The sequence below is a fragment of the Antechinus flavipes genome, chromosome 4 (assembly GCF_016432865.1).
Source record: "Antechinus flavipes isolate AdamAnt ecotype Samford, QLD, Australia chromosome 4, AdamAnt_v2, whole genome shotgun sequence".
Classification (NCBI taxonomy): Eukaryota; Metazoa; Chordata; class Mammalia; order Dasyuromorphia; family Dasyuridae; genus Antechinus; species Antechinus flavipes.
In genome coordinates, this window is record NC_067401.1 from 250,724,163 (window position 1) to 250,737,731 (window position 13,569).

Consider the following 13,569-nt stretch of genomic DNA (forward strand, 5'->3'; position numbering starts at 1 on the left):
AACAGATTAATTTTATTAAATCCCTAATAATTTCCCTTTTCTGATTATACTTCTCTAGAATCCTGTATTTGAAAGTTAAATTTTCTATTTAGCTCTGATCTTTTTAAATAAATGCTTGAAAGTCCTTTATTTAATTGAATATGTACTTTTCCCCTAGAAGGATTATGCTTAGTTTTGATAGGTTGATGTTGTAAACCCAGCTACATTGCTCTTTGAAATACCATATTCCGAAGCCTCTGATCTTGGAATCGTTAAATCTTGTATTACCCTGACTGAGGTTCCATTATATTTGAAATTTTTTTGGATACTTGCAATAATTTTTTTCCCCTTGATTCAGTAATTCCATAATTTGACTATAATATCCCTGGGAGTTTTAATTTTGTGATTTCTTTCAGGAGGTGATTAGTATATTCTTTTAATTTCTATTTTGCCCTTTGATTCTGGAAAATCAGAGCAATTTTCCTTTATAATTTCTCAAAATTTGATGCCTAGGCTTTTTTTTTTAATCATAGTTTTTAGATAGATCAATAATTTTTAAATTATTTCTCCTGATTGATTGTTTTTCCAATGTGATATTTCATATTGTTTTCTATTTCTTCATTCTTTTGGGTTAAAAAAACATTTCTTGATTTATCATAAAGTCATTAGCTTCCATTTGCTCAATTCTAATTTTCAAGGAATTATTTTCCTCAGTGAGTTTTTGTACCTCCTTTCCCATTTGGTCAATGTTGCTTTTTAAAGTATTCTTCTCATTAGCATTTTTTTTTATATTTCTTTTTGTCCCATTCTCAATTTTCTTCCCAATTTTTCCTCTCCCTCAGTTACTTGATTTTCAAAATTCCTTTTGAATCCTCCATGGCCTAAGACTAATTCTTATTGTTCTTGGAGGCTTTGGATACAGGAGTTTTGACTTTTTACCTTCTGATTGTCTTTTGATCTTCCTTGTTATAGTAACTTTCTATTTTCAGAATCTTTTTTTCTTTAGTTTGCTCATTTTTCAGTTTATTATTTGACTTTTAATTCTTTATTAAAGTAGGTCTTTGTTTTCAGAATGGAGGGTACACTGTCCCAAGCTTCAGGGGTTTTATGCAGCTATTTTTAGAGAGCTTTCTTAAAACCTGTAAGTTTTCAGTTCTTCCAAGGCATTCTTTTAAGGTATTGTTGTCTAAGAGGAGGTGTGTTTACTACTCACTCATCTGAGAGTGACCACAAGCACTCTTTTCTGCCCTGAGACTGTGAAAAAGGGTCTTTGATCTATTGTGGTTGTTCTACTGTGCCTGAGCTCTTTCTCACCCTGGGATGGTGACTCAGGTCTGTCTTCCAGATCTGAGAATGGTAAAGCAATAGAGTCCTGCTATAGTGCTAACAAAGGACCCTTATAATCTCTTGACTAGCTGTTTGACATTCTTACCATCTGTAAGCTGAGACCTCTGGAAGCAGCTACTTATTCAGAGGTTCCCAATGCTTGCTTCTAATTTTCTGGTCAGGGTTGCACACCCATCTCATCCCAGTGTAACAAACCTTTCTTGCTGATTTATCACATAGTTTTTGGTATGGTCTGAGAGGACTGGAAACTGCCCTTGTTGCCCCATGGTGCTTTTGGTTTGTTGGGATCAGTCTGCACTGACAGCACTGCACTGTGCTGGATTGTGACTCCACTTTCACTCTAGTAAAAGATCTTTTCTCCTCAGTTTTAAGTTATATTCAACTAAAAAATTGCTTCAGTGTGCTTTATAATTTCTTTAGACTCCTTATTTTAAAGGTATTTGGAAGATTTTGTAGCAGAAGTTAGTCAAGTCTCTGTCTTTATTCTGCCATCGTGGCTTGCCTCCCACAGACCAATAACTTGCCTCACTTACCATATAAAAAGATATATGACAAGAAAATTTAAAGAATATGCAACATATTATTCATCATATATATGGATAGACAAACAACTGATAAATAAGGAACCAAGCAGAATGTGGTGTAAAAATGGATAGTTTTTATTTTTAAAAAAACTCTTTATTAAATATTTCCCCAGTTACATTTGAAACATTTTTTTACATTTGCTTTTAAATTTTTTATTCTCTCCCTATCCACACCCTCAGGATCTATTGTAGAGGCCTGGAACTCTGAAAAGATAAACTTAAGACTCAGTATAATTGATGAAATAATAATTCTCTAACTATTGATGTTTTCACTCTAGTCAAGTACATACACTTAAGGTAATATAGTGATGTAATGGCTCATCTGACAAGTTGGAGCACGCTCAAGTGTGTTTGGGCATGCGCTGTGTGAGGTAGTGATGTAACATACTGGAATATTTAAGGGAGTCACAGACACAGAGGACCCTGGTTCTTGGCTGAATGCTCTCAGCCACAGCTCTTGTCAGCAGCTCTTAGCCACAGAGGACTCCAGACTCCATCTTGGACTCTTCTGTCTCCTTCACTTCTCCACCTAAAGACCAAGGTCTTGGGTTGGTCCTGAGTCCCTCCAGAGTCCTGAGTCCCTCCAGAGAGCTTGCCCAGACATTATAGCCCATCAAAAAATTATGTAAAGTTACACAAAATATTTCCACAAAAGTCATCGTGGATCATTGTAATGTTGAGAATACCAAGGTCATTTATAGCTGGTTATCCCAGCACATTTTCATTACTTTATATACAGTACATTTCACTTTGATCAAGTTTGTGGAGGACATTCCACGTTTTGTTCTGGGAGCATCTGCTTATTTATCATAGAACAATAATATTCCATAACAATCATATACCACAATTTACTCTTTCACCAATCGATGGACATCTTTTCAGTTTTCATTTTTTTTTTTTTTTGCATGAAGAAGAGAGCTGATAAAAATGTTTTTGTACATATAGGTCCCTTTCCTTAAAAAAAAAAAAAAATCTCAAGATAGTGGAGAGAACACATGTTTCTTTCTTACCTTCTCCCACTACCCTTAGACTTCCAGATCTATCCTCTGAATTAGCTCTGGATGGGTAGAATACACGACTGTTGGGAGTGTAACAAAATACCAGCAGAAGATAATTTTGAAGATTGCCAGAAAAAGGTCTGTTTCAATCGAGCACAGAGGGAGATGGGCCAAGCACAAACATGCTGAGCATAGATGTTGAGTGCAGGCAGTGCAGACCTGGAGCAGTGTGGGATCCACATGGCTGAGAATCTATCTGGAGCAGTGTTGACTACTCTGCCCTGGCTGCAAACTAATAGATCAGCAGATAAGTTATAAACCATCCAACACAAATACAAAAAGTAAATAGTGAATCCTGACATGCCAGAATCTCATGGGACCTGGCCATACCCAAACAGCAATAACTCAGAGCAGCCACTGCTGCTTGCAAAGGAAGTTGCTGCCTCTTGTATGGAAAACTTGGACAACTTCCCTTTTCCTAAAAATACAGATCTCAACTTATTTTAAAAATGAATAAAAAAGCTAAACTCTGAACATAGATAGTTTTTATGGTGAAAGAAATCCTGAAGAGTCTAAAAGCAGATCATTTCTAGATGAAGCCTCAAAGGATGATATCAGTTGGTCTCCATTCCATAAAGCTCTCCTAGAAGAAACTAAAAAAAAAAAAAATATTTTTAAAGAGAGTTTCAAGAAAAATGGGGAAAGGAAATGAGAATTTTACAAGAGAGTTTGGAAAAGGCAAATTATTTGAAGAAAATTCACTACAAAATAGTGAAATGGAAAAAACATATAACTTTAAAATATTTGACAAAATAGAAAAAGAAAACAACTCCCTGAAAAACATAATTTGTGAAATGGAAAAAAATGCATAAAACAAAATAACTCATTTAAAAATTCAATTTGACAAATACAAAAAGATGTAAAAAAAAGTAAATGAAAATAATTCACTAAAAATTAGAATTGAACAAATGGGAATGAATGACTCAATGAGACATCAAGAATCAGTCAAGAAAACCAAAATAAAAAAAAACAAAATAGAAGAAAATATAAAATAGCTACTTGGGAAAACAACTGACTTGGAAAATAGATCTAGTAGAGACAATCAAAGGATTGTTGGACTTCTTGAAAACCATGATAAAAAAAGAGCCTAGACACTATTTTTCCCCCAGGAAATCATCAAAGAGAACTGCCACAGTACCAAAGGTAAGATAGCCATTGAAAGAATTCACTGAACACCTATTGAAAGACCCCAAAATTAAAAATCCAAGGAATATCATGGCTAAATTTCATAACTATCAAACCAAGAATAAATATTACAAGCAGTCAGGAAAAAAAATTTAAATACTGAGGAGCCACAATAAAGATTATCCAGGACCTAGCAGCTTCTACCTTAAATGATCAAAGGCCCTGGAATCTCATATTCTGAAAGGCAAAGGGACTGAAATGCAGCCAAAAATAAACTACACAGATAAACTGAGCATTTTCTTTCAGGGAAGAAGTTGGAAAATCAATGAAACAGATGAATTTCATTCATTTCTGATGAAAAGACCAGAGCTAAACAAAAAAATTGACCTCCAAATATAGGCCTTAAGAACACAAAAAAGAAAAAGAAAAGAATTCTTGAAAACTGTCTTTTTGTTATGGGTGTGCATAGATAGTACATGTATAATTTGAATGTACTGTTAAAATATAAAAAAAAAAAGAAACTAGAGGTGGAAAGGGGATGGTACTGGAAAAAAGGGGAAAATGGAGGTAAAATGAGAGAAATTACATCTCAGGGATAGGCAAAGAAAACATATTTTAATTGAGGGAAAGAAAGAAAGGTGAGGAACATTGTGTGACTCTTACTGTAATCATATTTGTCTCAAAGAGAAAATACTATATATATCTGGTTTCATAAAAAAAAAAAACTTTTCTCACCTTATAGAAATTGGGAGGGGAAAATCAAAAAGGAAAGGATAGGATAAATAGAAGGGAAAACAGAAATAGTTGGGGAAAGGTATAAGAAAAGGGGAGGATTCTAAAGGAGGAGGACTACTTGAGGCAAATTGTGCTCATAAGTAAAATACTGAGGACGAGGGAAAGGGGAAAAAGAAAGAGAAAAGTACAATTTGGGGTAAATAAGATGACAGGAAATACAGAATCAGTAGTTTTAACCATAAATGTGAATGGTGTGAACTCTCCCAAAGTGTAAGCAGATAGCAGACTGGAAAATCCTACAATATGTTGTTTACAAGAAATATTTAAAGGAGAATGATACATAGAGTAATGGTAAAAGGCTGGAGCAGAATCTATTGGACTTCAGATGAAGTAAAAAAAAAGCAGGAGTAACTATCCTGATCTCAGATAAATCAAAAGCAAAAATTGATCTAATTAAAAGAAATAAGGAAGGAAATTATATCTTGCCTAAGTGTACCATAGATAATGAAGCAATATCAACATTAACATATATGCACCAAGTGGAATAGCATGAAAATTCTTAAAAGAGAAAGAAGAAATAAACAGCAAAACTATGATAGTGGGATTTTCCAATTATTGTCATTTTCTTGGATGAAATTATCAATTCTGCCTATGAATTGTTGTTTCACCCACTCATTTTTGAGAGTTATATTATTTAGCTTCTAATTAATTTTTAGTCTATTTTCCCTGGCCCTTTATTACATGTAATTTTTATTACATAAGATTCCAAAAATAGATGCATGTTATTTATGTCTTTTTGCATTTGATTTTTAAGTTTTTAATGTCCTAATATATGATCAATTTTTATGTATATTTCTTTTGCTGCTGAGGAAAAAAAAAGTATAATTCTTTCTCTGTTTATTCAATTTCTCCAAAAGCCTATCATATCTAATTTTTCTAAAATTCTATTTACCTCCTTAATTTCTTCCTTATTTATTTTGTGATTTGATTTATCTACTTCTGATAGAGAAAAATTGAGCTCTCCCCTCTATTATAGTTTTTCTGTCTATTTCTTCTTGCAGCTCTCTTAATTTAGCCTCTAGGAATTTGGAGGCTATTCCATATATGCACCATAAACATATTATTATTCTCTTATTGCTGAGGCTAGCATTTCTAATACAATATTGAATAATAATGGTAATAGTGGGCAACCTTGTTTCACTCCTGATCTTTCTGGTTCCACTTTATCCCCATTACATATGATGCTTACTGACAGTTTTAAATATATGCTCCTGACTATTTTAAGGAAAAGTCCATTTATTTCTATACTCTCAAGTGTTTTTATTAGGAGTGAATGTTGGATTTTATCAGATGCTTTTTCTGCATCTATTTCTATTTCCAATTTTTGCTAATGTGGTTATTGAGATAATCAATTTTGCTAATAGTTTTCTTAATATTGAACCAGTCCTGCAATCCTAGCATAAATCCTACTTGGTCATAGTGTATTATCCTGTGACGATTTTCTGTAATATTTTTGCTAATATTTTATTTAAGATTTTAGCATTAATATTTATTATTTTCTTATAATTTTCTTTCTCTGTTTTCAACCTACCTGGTTTAGGTATCAGTACCATGTCTGTATCATAAAAGGAATTTGGTAAGACTCCTTCAATCCCTATTTTTTCAAATAGTTTATATAGCATTGGAGTTAATTGTTCTTTAAATGTTTGGTAGAATTCACATGTAAATCTATGTTGTCTTGTGGATATTTTCTTAGGGAATTGATTAATAGCTTGTTCTATTTCTTTTTCTAAAATGGAATTGTTTAACCAATTTACTTCTTCCTCTGTTAATCTGGGCAAGCTATATTTTTGAAGGTATTCTTCCATTTCATTTAAGTTATCAAATTTATTGGCATAAAGTTGAGCAAAGTAACTCCTAATTATTGCTCTCATTCCTTTTTAATTAGTGGCAAGTTATCCCTTTTCACTTTTAAGACTAATAATTTGATATTTCTCTTTCCTTATTTAATCAGATTTACTAAGGGTTTGTCTATTTTGTTGTTTTTTTCATAGAACCAACTCAGTTTTATTAATTAATTCAATAGTTTTTTTTTTTACTTTCAATTTTATTAATCTCTCCTTTTATTTTCAGAATTTCAAGTGTTTGACTGGGGGTTTTTAATTTGTTCCTTTTCTAGCATTTTTAGTTGCAAGCCAAATTCATTGACCTTTTCTTTCTCTATTTTATGCAGATAGGCCTCTAAATAAATAAAATTTCCCCTTATCACCACTTTGGCTGCATCCCACACATTTTGGTATGACATCTCATTATTGTCATTTTCTTAGGTGAAGTTATTAATTATGTCTATGATTTGCTGTTTCACCCAATCATTCTTTAGTATGAGATTATTTAGTTTCCAATTTTTTTTGGTATATTTTCCCCTGGCTTTTTATTCAATGTGATTTTCATTGCATCATGGTCTGAAAAAGATGCATTTACTATTTCTGTCTTACTGCATTTGAGTTTGAGGTTTTTATGTCCTAATCTATGGTCAATTTTTGTATAGGTTCCATGAACTGTTGAGAAGAAAGTGTACTCCTTTCTGTCTCCATTTAGTTTTCTCCAGAGATCTATCATATCTAACTTTTTTAGTATTCTATTTATCTTTTTAACTTCTTTCTTATTTATTTTGTGGTTTGATTTATCTAATTCTGAGAGTTCAAGGTTGAGATCTCCCACTATTATAATTTTGCTATCTATTTCTTCTTGCACTTCTCTTAATTTCTCTTTTAAGAATTTAGATGCTACACCACTAGGTGCATATATGTTTTTTTTTTGTTTGTTTTTTTGTTTTTTTAATAATTTTTTTATTGATAGAACGCATGCAAGGGTAATTTTTACAGCATTATCCCTTGCATTCATTTCTGTTCCGATTTTACCCCTCCCTCCCTCCACCCCTTCCCCGAGATGGCAAGAGTCCTTTACATGTTGAATGGGTTGCAGTATATCCTAGATACAATATATGTGTGCAGAACCAAACAGTTTTCTTGTTGCACAGGGAGAATTGGATTCAGAAGGCTTAAATAACCCGGGAGGAAAAACATAAATGCAAGCAGTTTATATTCATTTCCAGTGTTCTTTCTCTGGGTGTAGCTGCTTCTGTCCATCTTTGATCAATTAAGGCTCTCTTTATCAAAGAGGTCTACTTCCATCAGAATACATCCTCAAACAGTATCATTGTTGAGGTATATAATGATCTCCTGGTTCTGCTCATTTCACTCAGCATCAGTTCATGTAAATCTCGCCAGTCCTCTCTGTATTCATCCTGCTGGTCGTTCCTTACAGAACAATAATATTCCATAATGTTCATATACCACAATTTACTCAACCATTCTCCAATTGATGGACATCCTTTCATTTTCCAGCTTCTAGCCACTACAAACAGGGCTGCCACAAACATTTTGGCACATACAGGTCCCTTTCCTTTCTTTAGTATCTCTTTGGGGTATAAGCCCAATAGAAACACTGCTGGATCAAAGGGTATGCACAGCTTGATAACTTTTTGTGCATAGTTCCAAATGGTGCATATATGTTTAATAGTGATATTGCTTTATTATCTATGCTACCCTTTAGCAAGATATAGTGTCCTTCCTTATCTCTTTTAATTAAATCAATTTTTGCTTTTGCTTGATCTGAGATAAGGATGGCTTCCCCTGCTTTTTTGACTTCAACTGCAGCATAGTAGATTCTGCTCCAATCTTTTACCTTTACTCTGTATGTATCACCCTGCTTCAAGTGTGTTTCCTGTAAAAAACATGTTGTAGGATTCTGGCTTTTAATCCAGTCTGCTAACTGCTTCTTCTTTATGGGGGAGTTTACCCCATTCACATTTATAGTTAAAATTACTAATTCTGTATTACTTACTATCTTGTTAACTCCTGCTTATGCTTTTCTCCTTTATTTCCCCCTTCCCCTTATCCCCAGTATTAAACTTGTGAGTACCACTTGCTTCTCACAGCCCTCCCTTTTTTGTATCCCTCACTCCACCTTAGAGTTCCTCCCCTTTTCTTATCCCTTTTCCTCATAATTTCTGTATTCCCTTCCACTTAGCTTACCCCTTCCCTTTTCCCTTTTCCTCTCCCACTTTTCAATGAGACAGAAGAAATTTCACCATAAATTGAATATGTCTAATGTTTTTCTCTTTAAGCTTCCCCCTCCATTCTTTCACTCAGATATAATAGGTTTTCTTTGCTTCTTCAGGAAATGTAGTACCCCCACTTTACCCTTTTTCTGGTACAATTTCCTTTCCACCTCTAGTTTCTAGAACAAATCATACATGTGTTTTTTATATATCTTTATAACAGAAATATAATTCCAAAGATTTAGCTTTCTCTTGAGTCCTATATTTGGAGATCAAACTTTTTGTTTAGTTCTGTTTTTTTTTTTTTTTCATCAGAAATTGATGAAGTTCACTTATTTCATTGAATGTCCTTCTTCTTCCTTGGGAAAAAAATGCTCATTTTTGCTGGGTAAGTTATTTTCGGCTGCATATTCAGTTCCTTAGCCTTTTGGTATATCAGATTCCAGGTCCTTTGATCCTTTAATGTGGACGCTGCTAGATCCTGAGTAATCTTTAATGTGGCTCCTCTATATTTGACTTGATTTTTTTCTAGTACTTTGTAGTATTTTTTCTTTCATCTGATAGTTCTGGAATTTAGCCACTATATTTCTTTGAGTTTTGATTTTAGGGTCCCTTTCGGTAGGTGATCAATGAATTCTTTCAATGTCTATTTTTCCCTCTGTTTCTATAACTTCTGAGCAGTTCTCTTTGATAATTTCCTGGAAAATAGTGTCCAGGCTCTTTTTTTGTCATATTTTTCAGGAAGTCCAATAATTCTCAGATTATCTCTCCTAGATCTACTTTCCAGGTATGTTGTTTTCCCAAGAAGGCATTTGACATTTTTTTCATTGTTTCATTTTTTTTTTTTTTGTTTTTGTTTTTGTTTTTGTTTTTGTTTTGGTTGACTGATTCTTGGTGTCTCCTCAAGTCATTCAATGTCATTTGTTCAATTCTGATTTTTAATGAATTATTTTCTTCACTCACTTTTTAAATATCTTTTTCTAATTGTCCAATTGAGTTTTTAAACAAGTTGTTTTATTCTATGGGATTTTTTTCCCATTTCTCCAGTTTTATTTTTAGAGAGCTATTTTCTTTTTCCAATTCACTAATTTTGTTTTTCAAGGATTTGATTTCTTTATCCACTCTATCTGTAAATGAGTGGGATGACTTACCCAGATCTCTTACCAAGCTTCCTTTTCCTTTTCCCATTTTTCTTCTAGCCCTCTTTTGAGAACCTTTTTTTAATTTCTTCTATGAGAGTCTTGTATGTTGAGTACTACATCATATCTCCCTTTGGGGATTCATCTGGAGACAATCTGTTTTTAGTGTCCTCAGGTTTTAAAGTCTGCTCTCTAACTATATAGAAGCCATCAATAGTTAGAGTCCATTTGAACTTTTTGCTCATTTTGTCAAAGAAGAATCAAAGAAAACAAACTAACAACAACAACAACAACAATAACAAAAAAAAACAAAAACAAAAACAAAAGAACAAATGCAGTCTGCTTTTTTGGAGGGGTGAAGAGGGCCAGATGATATTATCGAGCTTCCTCTACACACTGCAGGGGCAGCAGTGAGGCACTAGCAGGACAACAATGACTGCACTGTGTCTGCACTCTGAAACTCTGAGAGCATGCTGAGACACTCTTGCTGGGTGTAGCCAGGTCACAAGAGACCCCTAGCTTTTTGGGCTTATGGTCTTTACCCCCTTTGTTTATAGATTTTCTGCTTGTCTACTGGCTTGATGTCAGGAAAAGTAGCTACACTGTAGTAAAGTTCTCGCAGAAACAGCTGAGATCACATCCCACCTCCCTCTGGTCTGCTCAGTGTGACCCGCCTGCTGTATTCTCACTGCCTGCCATGCTCTTGCTGCTTGCCTGGCTTCAGTTTGTGTCCAATCTAACCATCCCCACTCCCAAGCAAAAATAGACCTTTTCTGGTGAATTTTGAGGATATCTTCAATTGGTAATTTTTTTTTTTCAGTCTAGCACTAATTCTGAGGCTTTGTCATGAAAGTATTCTGAGAGCAAAGACAGAGCTTAAGTAAATGTGTGTGTCCTCTTTGCCATCTTGGCCAGAAGTTCTCTGCTAAATTTTTAATAGTATGATCTTTAATATGGATGTCACATATTCATTTAGAATGTATGGTGGAGTATGTTTTAAGGTATTGATTTAAGTCTGATCTCTTCTAGATTTATTTTGATTTGTAGCAATTTTTAGCAAATAAAGATTCCTAACTTTCCATAGATATGCTATTTTCCATTTTTTTCATACATTGTATCATTGGGTTCTATTGTTTCTGGATTTTTCTTATCTTGTCTATGTCATTGATCAATATGTTTATTCTTTAACCAATACCAGATGGTTTTCAAGGCGGCCTCTGAAACTGAAATGCAATGAAGTATAAATTAATTCTCTGCTTTTTGTTCTAATTTTGACCTGACAATGAACACTCAGATAAAATAGGCTTTCCACTAGCCATCACCTCCATAAATGGAGCCATTGTTTATGATAGAGAAAATTTGAATACCATAGATAAGTTTACTTACCTTAGCACTATACTTTCCAAGATTTTACACATAGATAATGAGGTTTATACATTCATTTCCAGGCCTATCTCCGTGTTTGGAAAGCTCTGAAGAAAAGAGATATTAACTGCCTACTAAGTAGAAGGGCTATAGAGACATTATGCAGATAAAACCTGGATAATCTATTAGTTCCTAGTCAGGAAACTGAATTGCTTCCATCTTTTATTAATTTCTGTGAACTATTTCCTAGTAATTGATTGAATTAATTAGCAAATTAAGTTTGCTAATGTTGTCATTGTTATATTGACACAGCCTAGCCATAAGCACTGACTATTCCTCTATATATTAAAGTGCTTTACTTTTTTATTATTATTATAGCTTTTTATTTACAAGATATATGCATGGGTAATTTTTCAGCATTGATAATTGCAAAACCTTTTGTTCCAATTTTTACCCTCCTCCCCAGCACCTCCTCCAGATGGCAGGTTGATCAGTAAGTGTAAAATATGTTAAAGTGTAAGTTAAATGCAATATATGTTTACATGTCCATACAGTTATTTTGCTGCTTTACTTTTTAAAGAGCAGAATCTATGAAAGCCCTTTGTGAGCTTTGAAAGTTAATCCTTAGATATTTCATATATTGTTTTTCTTATTATTATATACAATATATTGATTTTTAGAATTTATTTTGCAGCTTGAAACTTTGCTGAAGCTAATAATTACCACATTTCCCTTTGCTGATTCTTTAGGCCTTTTTATTACATTGCCAATAAACAGGGATAGTTTTATCTTCTCTTTGACTATATTTTTTTCTTTAATTCTTTTTTTCTTGTATCATTTCTATTTATAGTTATGGAAAATAATAGTGAGAAGAGTTGACATTTTTTCATTACTCTCATATTTATTGGAAACCACTTCCAGTGTATTTTTATTGCCTGTGTTGCTTTTGGTTTTAGATAGACAATTATTTATGATATTAAAATATTTCTATGCTTTTATTTTGTAGGGGACTTTTTTTAGTATAAAAGGTTGCTGTACTTTATTTTTCTGTTATTTATTAAGATAATCATAGTTTTGGTAGCTCATTTTGCTATTTGGGAATCATGCTTTCTTATTTTAAATTAGATTAATTTTTAAAATTTTATTAATATTTTAAATAATTAGGTGTGTTTCATTTCTAATTTCTATTTTTTGTTTTCAATTTATCTTTCTTCTAATTTTAATATCTTCTGTTATGCTTATATATTTGTTCATGTATTGATTTTTCTGAATTTTTAAAATGCATAGCCAGTTTGTTAATCTTATTTTATATTTTGTTAATATATGATGGGAAAATATTATTTTTTTCTTTGAGGAAAGTTTTAACTGTACATCAGAAATGTGAATACTTTTGATCATTATCTTTTTCTTTTATATAATTATCCATTGTTTCTATTATTTGTTCTTTGCCCCACAAATTGTTTTGGATTTCATTTAAAGTCTATATTTGGATTTGTATCTTTTGTTTCCAGTTCCTGGAGCAATTTCTCTTTTTATTGCTTATGATCAGAAAAGGACATATTAAATATTTTGCTTTTTATTTTTATTTTCAATATCTCTTTGACCAAACACATAGTCAATTTTTTTTCTAAAAATTCCATGTTATACAAATATGCATATAGTTTTACTGTCTTATTTAGAAGATGCCATAACTTTTATAATTTTTGTTCCTCCCAAAAATTGTTTAGTTCCAGGTTTGTCCTTTTATTTGTCTTTCTGTTTGATTTATTAGATCCTGAGGTAGACAAAAAAGTCTCTTGTCACTATTACATTACTGTTACAAGACTGTTTTTGTCTTCCTCATTTTAGATGTTTTCTTTTCTTTTTGCATTTGGATGATGTATATTTACTACTGCTATTGAATTCTTTGCTTTCTTTCATTGTAATACCATTTCTGTGTATCCCATGTTTTGTTTTGTCTTGTCTGAGAACATGATGCAAACATGTACTTTTTTGATTCAGTTGAATCATAGTAATTTTAGTGTTTTTATCTATTTTTTTCCTTTACTCATTTTCTGACTTCTTCCTTTATAATTATAGTTTCTTTGGGCATTAAATCTCAAAATATCTCTGTT